This window comes from Corvus brachyrhynchos, unplaced genomic scaffold, assembly GCF_000691975.1.
Source record: "Corvus brachyrhynchos isolate BGI_N302 unplaced genomic scaffold, ASM69197v1 scaffold14, whole genome shotgun sequence".
Lineage (NCBI taxonomy): Eukaryota > Metazoa > Chordata > Aves > Passeriformes > Corvidae > Corvus > Corvus brachyrhynchos.
In genome coordinates, this window is record NW_008239110.1 from 8,161,690 (window position 1) to 8,176,090 (window position 14,401).

At 40.7% G+C, this 14,401-nt stretch overlaps 1 long non-coding RNA gene across 2 annotated transcripts in view; it reads left to right on the forward strand.

Moving 5' to 3' along the window:
- LOC108448031 overlaps positions 1 to 11,954 on the forward strand; it is a 28,929-nt gene extending 16,975 nt beyond the window's left edge. The window contains exons 3-4 of one of the 2 annotated variants that reach the window (XR_001863814.1): positions 1 to 6,812; positions 7,830 to 11,954. The exon at positions 1 to 6,812 is cut by the window's left edge and continues 11,272 nt beyond it. This is a non-coding gene — a long non-coding RNA (uncharacterized LOC108448031). The remainder of the gene's footprint in view (positions 6,813 to 7,829) is intronic. The other variant, XR_001863815.1, reaches the window with a different exon arrangement.
- The last annotated feature ends 2,447 nt before the right edge of the window (positions 11,955 to 14,401 follow it).

Genomic DNA, 14,401 nt, shown 5'->3' on the forward strand with positions numbered 1-14,401 from the left:
AAGAGCTTATAATTTATTTTTCTTTGACCTATAGATTGACTACTGACCTAAATCTATTTGCTTTTAATCAGTATATCATAATGAAAACCATATGAGAGGACACTGCAGAGAGTATGCTCTGCTGGGGAACCTCCATAGTGATGCCATAATGCTGAGTGGCTTTTTATTTACTCTCTTGAACCTAAAATGAATAAATCCGCTATAGCAATCGAAGTGTGAACTTTTGTCATCTCTATCCATATTTCCACCACAAAACTGATGTGAAAACTCAGCTTTTGTGTTGCCTGAATAATGTAATCCCCCCAAACAGCTCACACTTGAAATGGATCAAAACTCCCGGCTCTGAAGAGCAAGCAGAGTGCAGAGTGTTAAGGCAGGGCAGGAATCAGTGTGGAGAGGGTTTTTTTTGAAACAGGGTGGGATTAGAGACAGATTTACAAAGAGTCAAGTACATCAAGGAAAGGGGGTAGGAGCTCAAGGATGTCCTACTGCATATTACTTTAAAAGGTATGATTTTTCCTTTGTGGGAATGCTTGAACCTGACTTTTCTTTCACTTGAAAGGAACAGCCTTTTCTTTTCTTCTGTCTGTTAGCATAAGAAAGGAACAGGCTTTTAGTGGTAGCTGGATTTTCTTCAGCTTGCAGACAAGGGAAAAATTCCGATTTCCTCAGAATATATATTTTACCTACAGAAAAATGGCTCTTTCATCCTCCTGGGTCCTTTTTGGTGCCTCCGCATAATTTTCTTAGGTTCCCAAGCTTTTCTTCACTCCATGAAGATATGCCCTTGGGTCATCCCAGTACATATGGTTGGGAACCTGCAACTGTGTGTACCTGGGCCTTTGTCACTGCTGGGGACATTACAATGGTCATAACCACTGCTTCCTGTACTGAGTTTGACTTTTACTATGCTGTTCCAGTCCTCCTACTTTAAGTGCCACTACATCAGTTCCCCCTTTCATAGGACTCGCAGGCAATCCCCAGCAATTTAGCTTCCCTGCAGCAATGCCTTTACCCAGAGCAAGCTGTTTGGAAAGGGACAGAAATTCCTGCAGGGAAAGAAGTCTCAGGAATTTCCAAATACCTTCTCCTTCCTGTTACCAAGAAAATCTAACAATCTCTCCTTTGATGGAAGGTCCTAGAAAACTGCAGTCTCCATAATTGCTGAAGGATGGATGCAGGTTAAGGAGAAAAACGGGTTAAATAAGAGATAATACACTTCCAGAGCCTCTTTATTCTGCAAAGAATGCTGACCATGAGTATATACAGTAAAGGGAGAAATATCCTGGGGAGATCACAGGAAAAATCCTGTTGCAGAAAAACAACATGCTTCAATAAAAACAGAAAGGCAGATAGGTGCATCTGTTATCAATCAGCTCTTTAGACAAGTTGAGGAGTCGTGGAGCAAAAGAAACAAGCTTTCCCTCAGGCTCAAATTCCTCCTTGGAATTTCTCAGATGTCCATGGCCGCAGAGCTGTAATTCCCAGTCTGCCCTGAGAACAGCAGCTATCGCCACCTTCCTTACCAGCCTGATTACCCAGCCAGGGAAACCAGCAAAACTCTGACTACCAGTGCAGAAACCATGCTGGCTCGCTGGGAGAAGGCAGGTTTAGCCCATTAATCCAACAAGCCAAAAAGTGTTGAGAAATTCTTGATCACATACATACTCACTCATTGCTTTTTTTGTTTGCTTGCTTTCAGTAAGGATATTTAAATTGCAAAATTAACCTCCTGTGAAGTTGTTCTATAGTACCAATTCAGCTTTTGTCCCTGAGCATGGAAAACTGCAGAGTACATTACCGGTGTGCTGAGTGCCCATATACTAATGTTAGCAGCAACCAAACCCCAGCAGTTTCCTTAGCATAAGAATAGGTTTGCTTTGTAATGACAATGCTGACTGAAAAACAGACGTTTCTATAAAAACACTTTCATTTAAAGCGTGACCACACGTCCTTGTACAATAAGAGCTTGCCCACGTCCTTGCAACACACCCTCATCCTTAGGGCTCTCAGTTCTGACTCCCAGCGCCCTCCTCAATCCTAGCTGCCCTTAACAGCCATGCACTTCATCTCTAACTCCAGGCAGCCCCGTCTGCCTTGTCCCTTACGTGTCACAGAATCAGTTAGGTTGGAAAAGGCCTCTGAGATCATCGAGTCCAACCTTGTCCTCCCTGACTGAGTGCAGGCAGGGTAGTTCCTGCCACTCGTCCTCCGGCACTGCGCTCCCTGGCAAAGGCAGCGCGCTCCCTGGCAGCCCGAAAAGAGAGCAGGGCCTGAAGTGATGAATTTCTATGGGCAGGAAGAGAGGGGGAGGGAATTCGGGGAGAATGTTTTGGTCGCGTAGCAAGTGCATACACATTAGTATTTTGGTTTGGAGGGTCCTTTGTTCTGCAGATCCCTTCCTAGAGGCGTGCATTGAGATCTTGTATGTGGCAGCAGGAGGAGGACTATCCAGAAGAACCCTGCATCAGTGCTGCATGTTCTCTTTGTTTCCAAAGTGTGTTCTTGTGCTCTTGGATATTTCCAAACCCTCTTGCAGCCTCTGGACTCTGACTTCAAACCAAGGAGAATTCAGTAATGAATGTAGTTAACTTGAAACCAATTACTGTTTCCCAGGTCAGTAATGGGAAAACTGACTATCAGCACAGCCATCCTGAGAACACAATTCTGAAGGGATCCTATATTTCCCTTAGCCAAACAATGCCATAGAAACTAACCAGATGTTTGCCTACTTAACTTACCAACCTACTGCTTTTCCTGTTGCTTAAAGCAGGCCTCACAAAACCTGAACTAAAAGTACGCAGCAGGCACAATGGCATGCTTATTTCACTCAGAGCAGGCTTAATAGGGTGTGTTGCTTCTGAATTTTAAGTAAATCAACCACATTCATCTTGCATTTGCTGAAACAAAAGTTAAACCTCTTCTTTTTGGTTTCTGCGTTCAGGAAGAAAAGGCCAAGTTTCATTATTCACTCTCCAATAAAAAGCAGTCAAAGAAAAATGTTTCCTGTGAGTATTGTGTATCTTCCTTGATCAGCCAATGTTTATATCATGGACAAATATGCCCATTTGTATTCAGAGGATGCAGACTCATGATGCGCCCAACCTATTTCCCTACCACAACCCCATCATCCCCCGCTTCGTATTCCTCTGTTCCCCAGGCACCACCCTGATTCATAATCTCAATAAAGTAGGAAATGCTTGATGATCTTGCAGACCTGCACAACAACTGTGTTCACTGTGGATTTTCCAGCCCAATTGATCGCCCACTGTCTGGTAAGCTGGCTTTGCTTGCTAACTTCTAGAGCATGAATGCTATTTGCTTATCTATCATCAGAGTGGCTCCCACTTTGGTGTCTCTTTGATGAAGGCCAGGGCCTCTTCAGCATGTAATTTCATTTATGTGGCTTTCTTCACTCTGAATTTCTTCATCCAGTGCTAGTCACACAAAACCTGCAAAACAGTTTCACCTCCTCGTGCAGTGGTTTTTAGGCCCAGAAGCATTATTCCATAGTGTTATTTTTTCCTGCTCCTCAAAAATTAAATCATTCTTTTCCTATCATGAGTCATCATTTTAGAAGGACTTGCTTAAGTTCCATGTATATGAAAGATATGTAAATGACAAATGCAAGGTACATTATCTTTTACAGATCTTGTGCTGATGACAGAAAGTTGCAAAGTATGGATTTTTGTTACATGGAAAAAGAAAATAAAAACTCTGCAACAGAGAAATGTGTGAAACTGATCCTAATGTCTCAAATGGAAAAATTCTGCACAGAGGAATGCAGTGCAAGTTAGCTCAGGGTGACATCACATGTTGGTGTGGCTCCACCCTGTACAATCACACTTGGTGAAGCTGGGTTGTCAGACTGAGCAGCCCTGCATGAGTGTACTGTGGTGTTGCAGTGTCAGCTGTTGCAGGCTGACAGCGGAGTTTTTCATGGAGCCACATCTATAAACCCTGGGGTTGTCAGTTACCAACTCTGCTTTGAATCCAAGTCAGATGCAGACATCAGTACTGCAGACATCTTAAGGTAGATAATGCAAATTCCAGTGCTGATGCTGCAAAGATGGAAGACAAGTGGTCTCAGGTCAATGATCAGCAGGCATCTTTGTTACCAGTCTTTAAAAATTTTCTAAGGAATTTATTAATACTTTCTCCCCAGTAAAGATGCATCAGTCTTTCAATCCCTGAAACAGCAAGGCATGCTTTTTAGGGAGCCATTTTTTCATGCAGTCTATGTGCAAAATTCTTAGCAGTTTAAATAAATTATATTACTAAAATAAATTATTCCATAGACTATGATTTATTATAACACAGTTTATAGTGTTCCTGAAAATGAGTAATAGAACTGTTGCTATTGCTGCACAGGTGGTTCAGTTCTCTGCTCCCTCTGCCCAGACTGGACATACAGTTTCACTGCTACAATTCCACTTACTCTTCCAGTAGAACAAGTATATCCTTTGGTGTACCTAGAAAATTTAATTAATCTTTGTCTAAAATATGTTGGGTGATTCATGCCCTAAACCTACCTGTTCTGCTACACTGACCATCAAGGGAAGCCCTAGGTGACACATCTTAGTTATCAACATCTGCACTGCATATGTAAAAGTTAAATGAGATTCATTTTTCTGGTGGTGTCTGCAATTGCTTCAGACATTTCCTAGCAAAACGGACATTTTGGAAAGAGCTCAAATACATGTTTTTTTGAAAGCCAAGAAAGCACTGGTCTGAAGGAAAATACTGATCAGCCTTTCCACAAATCCTTTTGCCACAAACTGATTAATGTCTTAAAACTGTCCACAAAGTAAATGCACACAAACACAGGCGAGAAGAATGCACCAACAGGGGAACATGCAGAAATCTGGATCCAATAAACTGAGGCAGAGGAAATAGACAGAACCTGGACAGAACTTACTCATGTTCTATATAAATAATATTTTCTAGTTTCCCATCTAAAATCCAATATGAAAAGTTCAGTATCCTGACTAGGCTAGAAAATTAAACTGAGAAACAGAAAAAATTCATCACTTTAGTGATCCTGTCAAATGTATGGTGTTAGCACACTGAATTACATTCTTTTCTTGACATAAACAGACATGAATACAAAGAAAGATAAATAAATCTGTAGATTACCTGTCTAAATCTTGGCATTTCCCTTACAAAACTAGAGATTATAGAGAATGTCTGAATTAATGTCTTGTTTTAGATCACAGAAATCTGAAGTATATGTATTTTCATATATGATGTTTACAATTTGAAGAACTAATTTGAAGTTATCACCCTCTTGTACCCCAACTATGTCAGGTAACTATGATTAAGAAAATTGGTACAATATCCTACCATAGTTTATGTGAATTACAATTTGGCTATAGAGTATCTAAATCAGCACAGTTCTTCAGATAAAAAGCCTTGAACTCCTTGTTGACATATGAATTGGAGACCAAAGAAATGATAGGTAGGAGAAGAAAAAAAATATTTTTCCTTAATATGTACAATCAGGTTATGTTTTGACACTGTTCCACATGACATCCTTGTCTCTGAACTGGAGAGACATGGATTTGACAGACAGACCACTTGGTGGATAAGGAATTGGCTGGATGGCCACACTCAGAGTTGCAGTCAATGGCTCAACATCCAAGGGGAGACCAGTGACGAGTGGTGACCTCAGGGCTCGGTATTGGGACCAGCGCTGTTCAATATCTTTGTTGGTGACACGGACAGTGGGACCAAGGACACCCTCAGCAAGTTTGCCAATGACACCAAGCTGAGGGGTGCAGTGGACACGCTGGAGGGCAGGGATATCATCCAGAGGGACCTTGGCAGGTTTGAGAGGTGGGACTGTGCAAACCTTGCCAAGTTCAACAAGGCCAAGTGCAAGGTCCTGCACCTGGGTCAGGACAATCCCAAACAGAAATACAGGCTGGGTGGAGAATGGATTGAGAGCAGCCCTGAGGAGAAGGACCTGGGGGTGTTGGTGGATGAGAAGCTCAACATGACCCAGCAATGTGCACTCGCAGCCCAGAACAATAACTGTGTCCTGGGCTTATCCAAAGCAGCATGGCCAGCAGGTCAAGGGAGGTGATTCTGCCCCTCTACTCTGCTCTCCTGAGACCCACCTGGAGCACTGTATCCAGCTCTGAGACCCCCAACATGAGAGGGATGTGCACCTTCAGGAGTGAGTCCAGAGGAGGCCAGAAGGATGATCAGAGAAGGCTGGAGCACCTCTCCTATGAAGACAAGCTGAGAGAGCTGGGGTTGTTCAGCCTGGAGAAGAGAAGGTTCCAAGGACACCTTGCAGCACCTTCCAATACCTAAAGGGGGCTGTAAGAGAGCTGGAGAGGGATTTTTTACAAGGGCATGTAGTGACAGGACAAGGGGGAATGGCTTTAAACTGAGAGAGGGTGGGTTTAGATTAGATATCAGGAAGAAACTCTACTATGAGGGTGGTTAGGCACTGGAACATGTTGCTCAGAGAAGTTGTGGATGCCCCATGCCTGGCAACATTTAAAGGGTGGATGGGGCTTTGAGCAACCAGATCTAATGGTATGTGTTGGGGGTTGGAACTAGATCATCTTTAAGATCCCTTCCAACCCAAACCATGCCATGATTCCGTCAGTCTTTGTTATATGTTGCAAATACTAAGTTTAAAAAAAAATCAAGTTATTATAATGAAACTGACCATATTGCTTAAGATGTGTCTTTTTATAACCAGGCAGCATATATTCCAAAACTGGACACCGACTGAAATCACTAGTGAGAGACACCCCGTTGACCAAATGACAAAAAGGCTCCTGCACCTGCAGTTAGCAGTAAGTATAAAAGTTCAGTGCACATCTTTCACCAGAGTTGGCATAGCTGGAGCACAAATTCAAAGCGGCAATCAAAGACAGTTGTGCAATTTAGACCTTAGCTAGTATTTTGAAAACACAGAGGGAGGGGCAGTATTAAACTACTGAAGAAATATTTATGAAAAGTAAGGGCACAAAGTAGATTCCAATTTAATCAAGGACTACTGATCCCTAGCCAAAAAAAAAAAAGACTGCAGTTATGAAAAACTGATATTGTTGGACAGCACCTTGTTGGGTTTTATGATGAGCTCCATTTATGCACAACACTGTGTAATAGCTTTGCCTTCCAGTCTCCAAAACAGTCAGATCACTTTTTTATATCACCCAGAAATATGCTCTCTGCAACAATTTATCTTAGAGAAACTTTCAGAAATTAGTCACAGCCTTTGTTTAAAGGTTTTATTTTTGAAATCCTGACAGCATCTTAGCTCTAGCATTGTCTACAGAGAACACTACAGAGATAATTAAATGATGCTGTCACATAGAGTAGAATAAATTATTTCAATTGTAAATCAGCTAATTATACATTAAATCTGGTACCTACTCCTCTTTGATATAAGGAAGCTTTTTTCTTGCTCTGGATGAAATACAGCAGTGTGCCCAAAGCCATATAAAGAGCCATTTTGTTTTATCCTATCAGTATCACTCAGTGTCTCAATTTAAGGTTTGTATTTCTAGTCATATGATAGCCTCAAGTTTTCTTTTCACCTCATTTTCAGAGTTTTGAAATTTTCAATGTACACATTGACAAATACCCCAGAGGTCAAATCCTAATTTATTAATGTCTGAAATCTCATTATTTTTTAATAAATCTCATTAGTTTAAGACCTAACTGGTGATTTTCTATGCTTAGGCTTATTAAAATTGATGATAGTATAACCAATGTAAATCCCCTTCTTTATATAAATGAGCAATTAGAAACAATGTAAGCAATTACAAGCTATATAAATATTTTTTCATTTCTTTTCTGATAAATAGATGAAATTTTCCCTGTGGAAAGCTGATTATAAATCAATCACAATCAAATGTCTCTGCAGAAACAACCAGCATAAAGAGGAGACAGCCTGGCTTTCCTCAATCAAGACAAAAAGGACTTGCTTTACCTTGAAGACACACTAAGTGAAAACAAAAGGAACATAACTTTAAACTGAACTTTGCATATACCTAGGTACTCTTGAGAGAAACATGGGTTTCAGTGTTGTCTCCCCAAGAACCCTTTTAGCTTCGACCATAGGCCTTGTGTATGGGATCATAAAAAAAGAGATGCATCTTTGTTAGCTCTGTGTAAACAAAACTCCTCCACATGGTTGACATCCCACCCTTCCCAGGCTGGTTTCTTCAAACAAAGTTTTCTATACAGTCCAGGTTGGATATTTGAAAAGTGGGAGCTTTGTCTCTTCTTTAAAATATAAAAACCTTTTGGGGTTTGGGGTTTTTTTTAACAAATTATTTGTTTTCCCTTTGCCTACTGCACCTTTCTTAGTTCAGCTGCTTATCAGAAGATAATGTAAAGGTCTCAGATATGAACTGTTAGCAATCTACATCAAGGAAACGAGACACAAAATCTTTTAATAAAGATCTCTTATATGTTCATTCAGTATTTAACTACAGTATGTGCCAATGTAATTAATTAAACTATTATATCTTATTCTTTGTGATGTCTCTATTGGTCTCTGACCATGGGCAGATGGAGAGAAGAAGGTAGAGCACATGGCAGCCAGAATTCCTATTGTAAAAATAAGCAGAAAAAAAATTTTGGTTTGACAAAAAAAGTCATAGATGAGAAGAAAGGGCGCAGTTCATTTTCCTCCCTGAAACCCCTCTCTCTGAAGGTCATTTCTGGTTATTCTGCACCCTGGTGACAGAAGACAGTAGATAAGACTGTAAATTACCTTTCCTTCCTTTCAGAGGAGCTAAGAGGACTCTGCCTCTCTCATTCTGTCATGCCTGCTAATACTTCTGTACATTAATTGCTTCCTAGATTTGTGTACTTTTGTTGACGTCAAATTTAGTTTAAAAGTTAAATGTGTAAATATTTGCAGGAACAAGGCCTTAGTTTGCATACTGACTTCTTTAGACTGGACTACAATGACCGATATGACCAGGGGCCTTTGGAGATTGTGGAAGGGGAGAAAGTCTGAGTTTTGCTCATATGTGTGTATTGTCTTGTTCAGTAACGCAATCTTCTCAGGGAGGTTCAAGCAAGCCTTTTCATTTTCAGGAACACAACTACAAGATCTCTCAAGCAACAGTCTCCATGCACTTTTTAATTACCCAAATGTAAGGATTGACACAGATTTTTAGAACATTGAAAAATTAATAAGAAAAAAGCAGGATTACCCAATTCTCTTTCTTCAGTCCCTCTTTGAAGATCAAATGTAACTGGTTTAGATTTTGTTTGAGTAATATCACATATTTAGTAAATAAGGTACAAATAAAATTTGAAGGTAACTACAACTGAGCTAAAATTATTTAATTGCTATAAAAGCAAACTTCATAGATAAAACATTTATGTTGTAATTGTGAATTAAATTCATTATTGCATTCAGTGCATTACATTCATTAATCAAATGCATATGAAAACCTATATAGGCATGATACTAATTGCATTGCCATTGACCAATGACCAATGACAGAAGAGGGCTTTGACAGATGTACAACAATTTGGTAAGGTAAAAATGGATTTGGCAAAAGATCCAAAAGTAAACAATATTCTCAATTTCAAAAAGACAAGCTTTGAGAAACCAGAGAACTTAATTATGAAGTCAGGGACTAAGGAATTCAAATATTGAGGATAATACAATTATTTGAAGTGAAAAGGATAAAAGTATTTGGACTTTCTCTCAAGAAAGCAGAAGTTTTACTGAAGAGAGCGAGTTGAATAAATAACCACAAGCAAGACCCAAAACATTTGCAAAATGGCAAAGAGGCTTAAGCACAAAGGAAATGTTATCTGAGGGATAAAGAAAAGGAAGGACAAAGTGAGAATTGCCAAAAGTCAAGCTGAATTAGACTTTCAAAAAGATATGAAAAGCAAACAACAAAAAAGATTCTTCATCCTCATAAACAAAAGACAACAAAGAAAAGGACTGTAGTGCTATGGAATAAAAAATGCAGAGAAATGGAAGATAATCTTGGCAAAATATAAATTGCCCTTTGCTACTGATCTGGAATGAATACTTTGCCTCAGATTTTAATGAGTGCATTGACTGATCATGGGAACAAGGTCAGTTTAGATAACAGCAGGAGGGTGGGGCAAAGCATCATTCAGAACAAGGACAGAACAGAACTCAAGAAAACGAATGCAAGACCCTGCATCTTCTCCACCCCATTTCTGAAAGGAACTGGCACGTGAGCTCATGGGTCCACTGCCAGGTGACCTGAGAGGAGTAAATTTCACACCCATCACTAAAATGCTGGTTAATTTCAGCAGTGGAGGTTTTATGGCCCATCACCATGACATCAAGGCCTGTAGAACACACATAAACTAGCAGCAAGTATAACTTAGGTCAAAATTGAAATTCCTAACTTTTTCATTTAATTCATCTTTCCCAAATGTAAATGATTGATTATTCCATTAGCCAAATATTTGCAACTGGATCTGCAAACTAAACTTTAAAAATCTTCAGTAATTTAATGTTTTTAGTAAGACATACACTGTCCAAATATTAAAGTTATGCTACTTCTGCTTTACAATTTCACACATACAGAATTTTACGAGTTACTTGTCATTGCTTCCTTTTTTTTTTTTTTTTTTTTTTTGTCAGCAAGTATCATTTATCATGAGATAAATCATATGGCAGCACTACATTTACATCTATCAGTAAAATCTGAACTAAATGCAGAGGAAACCATAATGGCACCCTGAAAATTATTTCACAGAACAATTCTTCCTATTTACTTTCCTCATTTAACTTAGAAGGCTATTTCCTGGTTGTAGGTAATAAATCCATTTATTCAGTGGGGAATAACAGCATTAGGTGCTGAAATCAGTATTTTGAGCTAAAAATAGCTCCCATTACTGAAAGATCATTTCTGCTTTTTACTATGACAATTTACAATTTCTACCATGTGGCAGAACAGCCCAGATTTGCTGAGAAATTCTGTTCTGAGACCTCTGACTCTCTGAACTGTGAAGTTGGCTGTGGTTGCTGTCTTTTCTGTAAGTAGAAACCTGAGAAGCGGCGCAAGTACATCAAAATGGGAATGGAGGAGCAGGGCCAGGTTGGCAACAGTAGAGATGAGTGCTTTTGTTTCTAAAAGAAGGGGGAAAATGCCTTGAAAGTCACACATTTTCTAGGCCTACACTGGCTCTGCAGCAACTTGCTTTCCCATTCCTTTTGTAACAACCATTGAAACAATTGGGGAAGACACTAAGAGTGCATTAGTTTTTGCACATTAGTTTTTGCTTTCCTTGGTGCCATAGCAGAGGTGCATAGAATTAGCATTAATATAACTTTTACATAAGTATTAACAAGGAATGTTCTCCTTCACAAAGAGCGAGCACGATCCCTTACTGCCCGGTGGGTGCAGGGCTGGTAAAGGCAGCTTTAATTCCATACTTGAATCTCAATTTTTCTTGGCACTGCCTCTCGTGTAAGTTGGCTGCTCTAAATGACTTCGCTGCCACAGCCCCTTATGGATCATTCCAGCTGCTCAAAATAGCTGTTCAAAGTGAGGAAACCTCTACACAAGGAGTATTCCCTAGGGAGAAATTTCAAGAACTCTACAGCCCCTCTGTGCTACTGGGAAAGTGTAAAGAGACTGGCTAAGAATACAGAATTCATCATTGTCCTTTCCATACAATAACATTCATAATTTCTCATCTTTCTTTCTGGACTTGATTATTTGTTGACACCAAGCTTACCCTATTCAAGAATATGGGTAAGAGCAAAGATTGCTTCACACTAACTCTGTGAGCTCTGTGCTCTGCAGCTAGTTTAGCAATGAAAATGGGCAGAAGCTTCAGCACCATACAGGCCTGCATTCTGTTTCTGACTGCCCCAAAGCTCTGTTTTGGTATGCAGAAACTCTGAACCACTCTGACTGTTGGGCTTGGTTACACACCTAACATTTAAAAAAAAAAAAGAGGTTACAACAATTGTCACAACAGTTTTTTACAACATAGAATTTCCTCCTGCACACAGGGGAATGCACCTGGCCAGTTACAGCCTGTTGTGACAGCAGATAACTACAAAGGAACAAGATCATAAACAATTTTTGGCCCCATGTCTCACAATCATATGATGATATCTGAGCCTTCCTGTCTTCCCAAGCCATTCTTCCTCCAGATTCAAATGCCTGATTATTGTTATTAAAACATTAGCGCAACCCCTTTGAATGGACATTTTAAAACCTGCTGGTCCTTCAGCTCCTGTCCTTTATCTCTGGGTAATCTCAGTTGTAAACACGAATTCAGCAACCATGTTTCCAACAGTGACTCACAGAACCTCCCTCTAATCCAAAACAATCTCCTTCTGTCCTTCCTGAAACCTCAGCCTGTCTCTCAGACAATACTTTGTTCATGTCTAGCTGTCAGTCAAGTTCAAAAAAGAGCTTTCACTGTTTCCCTCCTTTCCCTCCTCCACCTGTTTTTTGTGTATCTCTCAGCAATCCAGACTCCTGTGAAGAAGGCCTGCAGCTTTCAGCATTAATACAACTCTCTTTTTAGGTGATCATACCCATACTCTCTGGCTTCAAATATATAATATCGCCCTGCTACTTTCCTAACACATCAGAAAAAATACTATTTCATCTTACTCAGCATTGAGATCATTTCGCTCCTCATGTCAGCTGGTGATACTGAGCTGTATTGTCCCTTGTTGAACTTCCAAACAAATACTTAATGTGGTTTCATAGGTTATCCATCCCACTGAGAAGCTTCCCAGAAATAAAAAAAGAATGTACTTCATTTTTTTGAATCGTGTCGTCCTCTGAAATGTCTCAGAAACATTTCTACAGGCAATTGGTGTGCCTTAAAACCAAGGGACAACAGTCACAGGTAGTGATAGTGGTAGGGCCACTCTGACTATAGTGAACTCTGTCTGGTAGCAAGTGCAAAGTCCTGAATTGAAAAAGTCAGAAAAAGAACGAATTGAAGGGGGCAGACAAAAGACCAGTCAAGACTTCAGGAAATGATGAAGTTTGTGAGCACACGGTCCAAGACACACTGTCAGACCACACCATAGTCAAGATCAGAAAGTCCATATAAAGACAGGATCCATGACAAGAAAAAGATATATCTGGCTGGAGCAAAGTCACATAGATCACTAGCAAACAGCAAGTAGGATGAAATACCTGACTGAAAACCAGACAAAACATTAAATCAACAGAAGACAGAACTAGGAACTAGTACTGCACATTTAGAAAGAAGGACGGGTAGACTAGTATTAAAAGTAAATGTGGAATATGGTTGGACAAAGTCCACAAACACTCAGTTGTAGTTCTGTTAGCACTTTAAGCAGATTTAATCCATTGTGGCTACTGAAACTAGTGGTCCTGCACTCCCCATCCATAATTTCATGTGCATGCCCAAGCACAGCTTATTTATACCAATAGAAGCATCTATGTAGCTGGGTCATGAACTGCTTTGGGAAACTGATGCAAATTAAAGCTGATCGCAATTAAAAACGATTAACCATCATTAAAACTAAGTAGTTAGCATTAAACCTGATGCAGTTCACTACACAGCCATGCAAGTGCTTGCACTGACAAAAGGAAGGAGACAGCATGGAGGTACAGAAAAACGGGTGAGAAAGGAAAATCTTCTTTTTAGGTCACAACTTTTTGATGTCACAACTCATACAAAGTTAATAAAAACCAGTGAAGCCCCAGCACTGGAGAACATGGTTCTCTGCCAGCTAGTAAGGCTGTGCCACGGGAGCGTACAGCGGCAACTAGCCACCTAGGGAATGATTCACGGCCAGCTGCCTTGGGAATGACTCACTGGCTCAGTGACTCACTCCTCCGCTGGTGGACAGAGCCCACTGCCTATTATGCTGTCCGATACTATCTCACTGTCTCCTAGTAGGGACTCATTCATCTGTCCCCAGCCATCTGCTGCTGCCTGTCCCATGTAGTGCAAGTACCGTAGGCTCATCAGGGAAGACGGGATTTTCTGTTCTTCATTTGATCAGTAGCGAGCCTTTCCTCGGACTACGAAACATTGCAACACGGAGCTTATAATGTATTATAGTGTCGCTAAAAAATGCTTTAGGCGACCATAGATCTATGTGGTTTTCAACAATTTCTTCTAGATATTAGAAAAAAAAAAAGAGTCGCAGGTTATCAAGTAATGACCCGCGCACACAGATCCGCGGTCCCCCCCCGTGTGCGCCCACAAACGCACATGCCCTGCCCGGTCGCTCGCTCCTTGTGCCACACACCCGCGTACCAGTGACTCCCCACTTCTCGGTCACACACGCTGGTCTCCTGGCAGGGGCGAAGGGAATGGGAACTGCGCCTGAACGCTCGGCTGAGCTCCTCTTACGAGCGAGGGAAGCGCCTTACGGCGGGCGCAGAGGGAAGGAGCGCCGGGTGCGGGCGCAGCG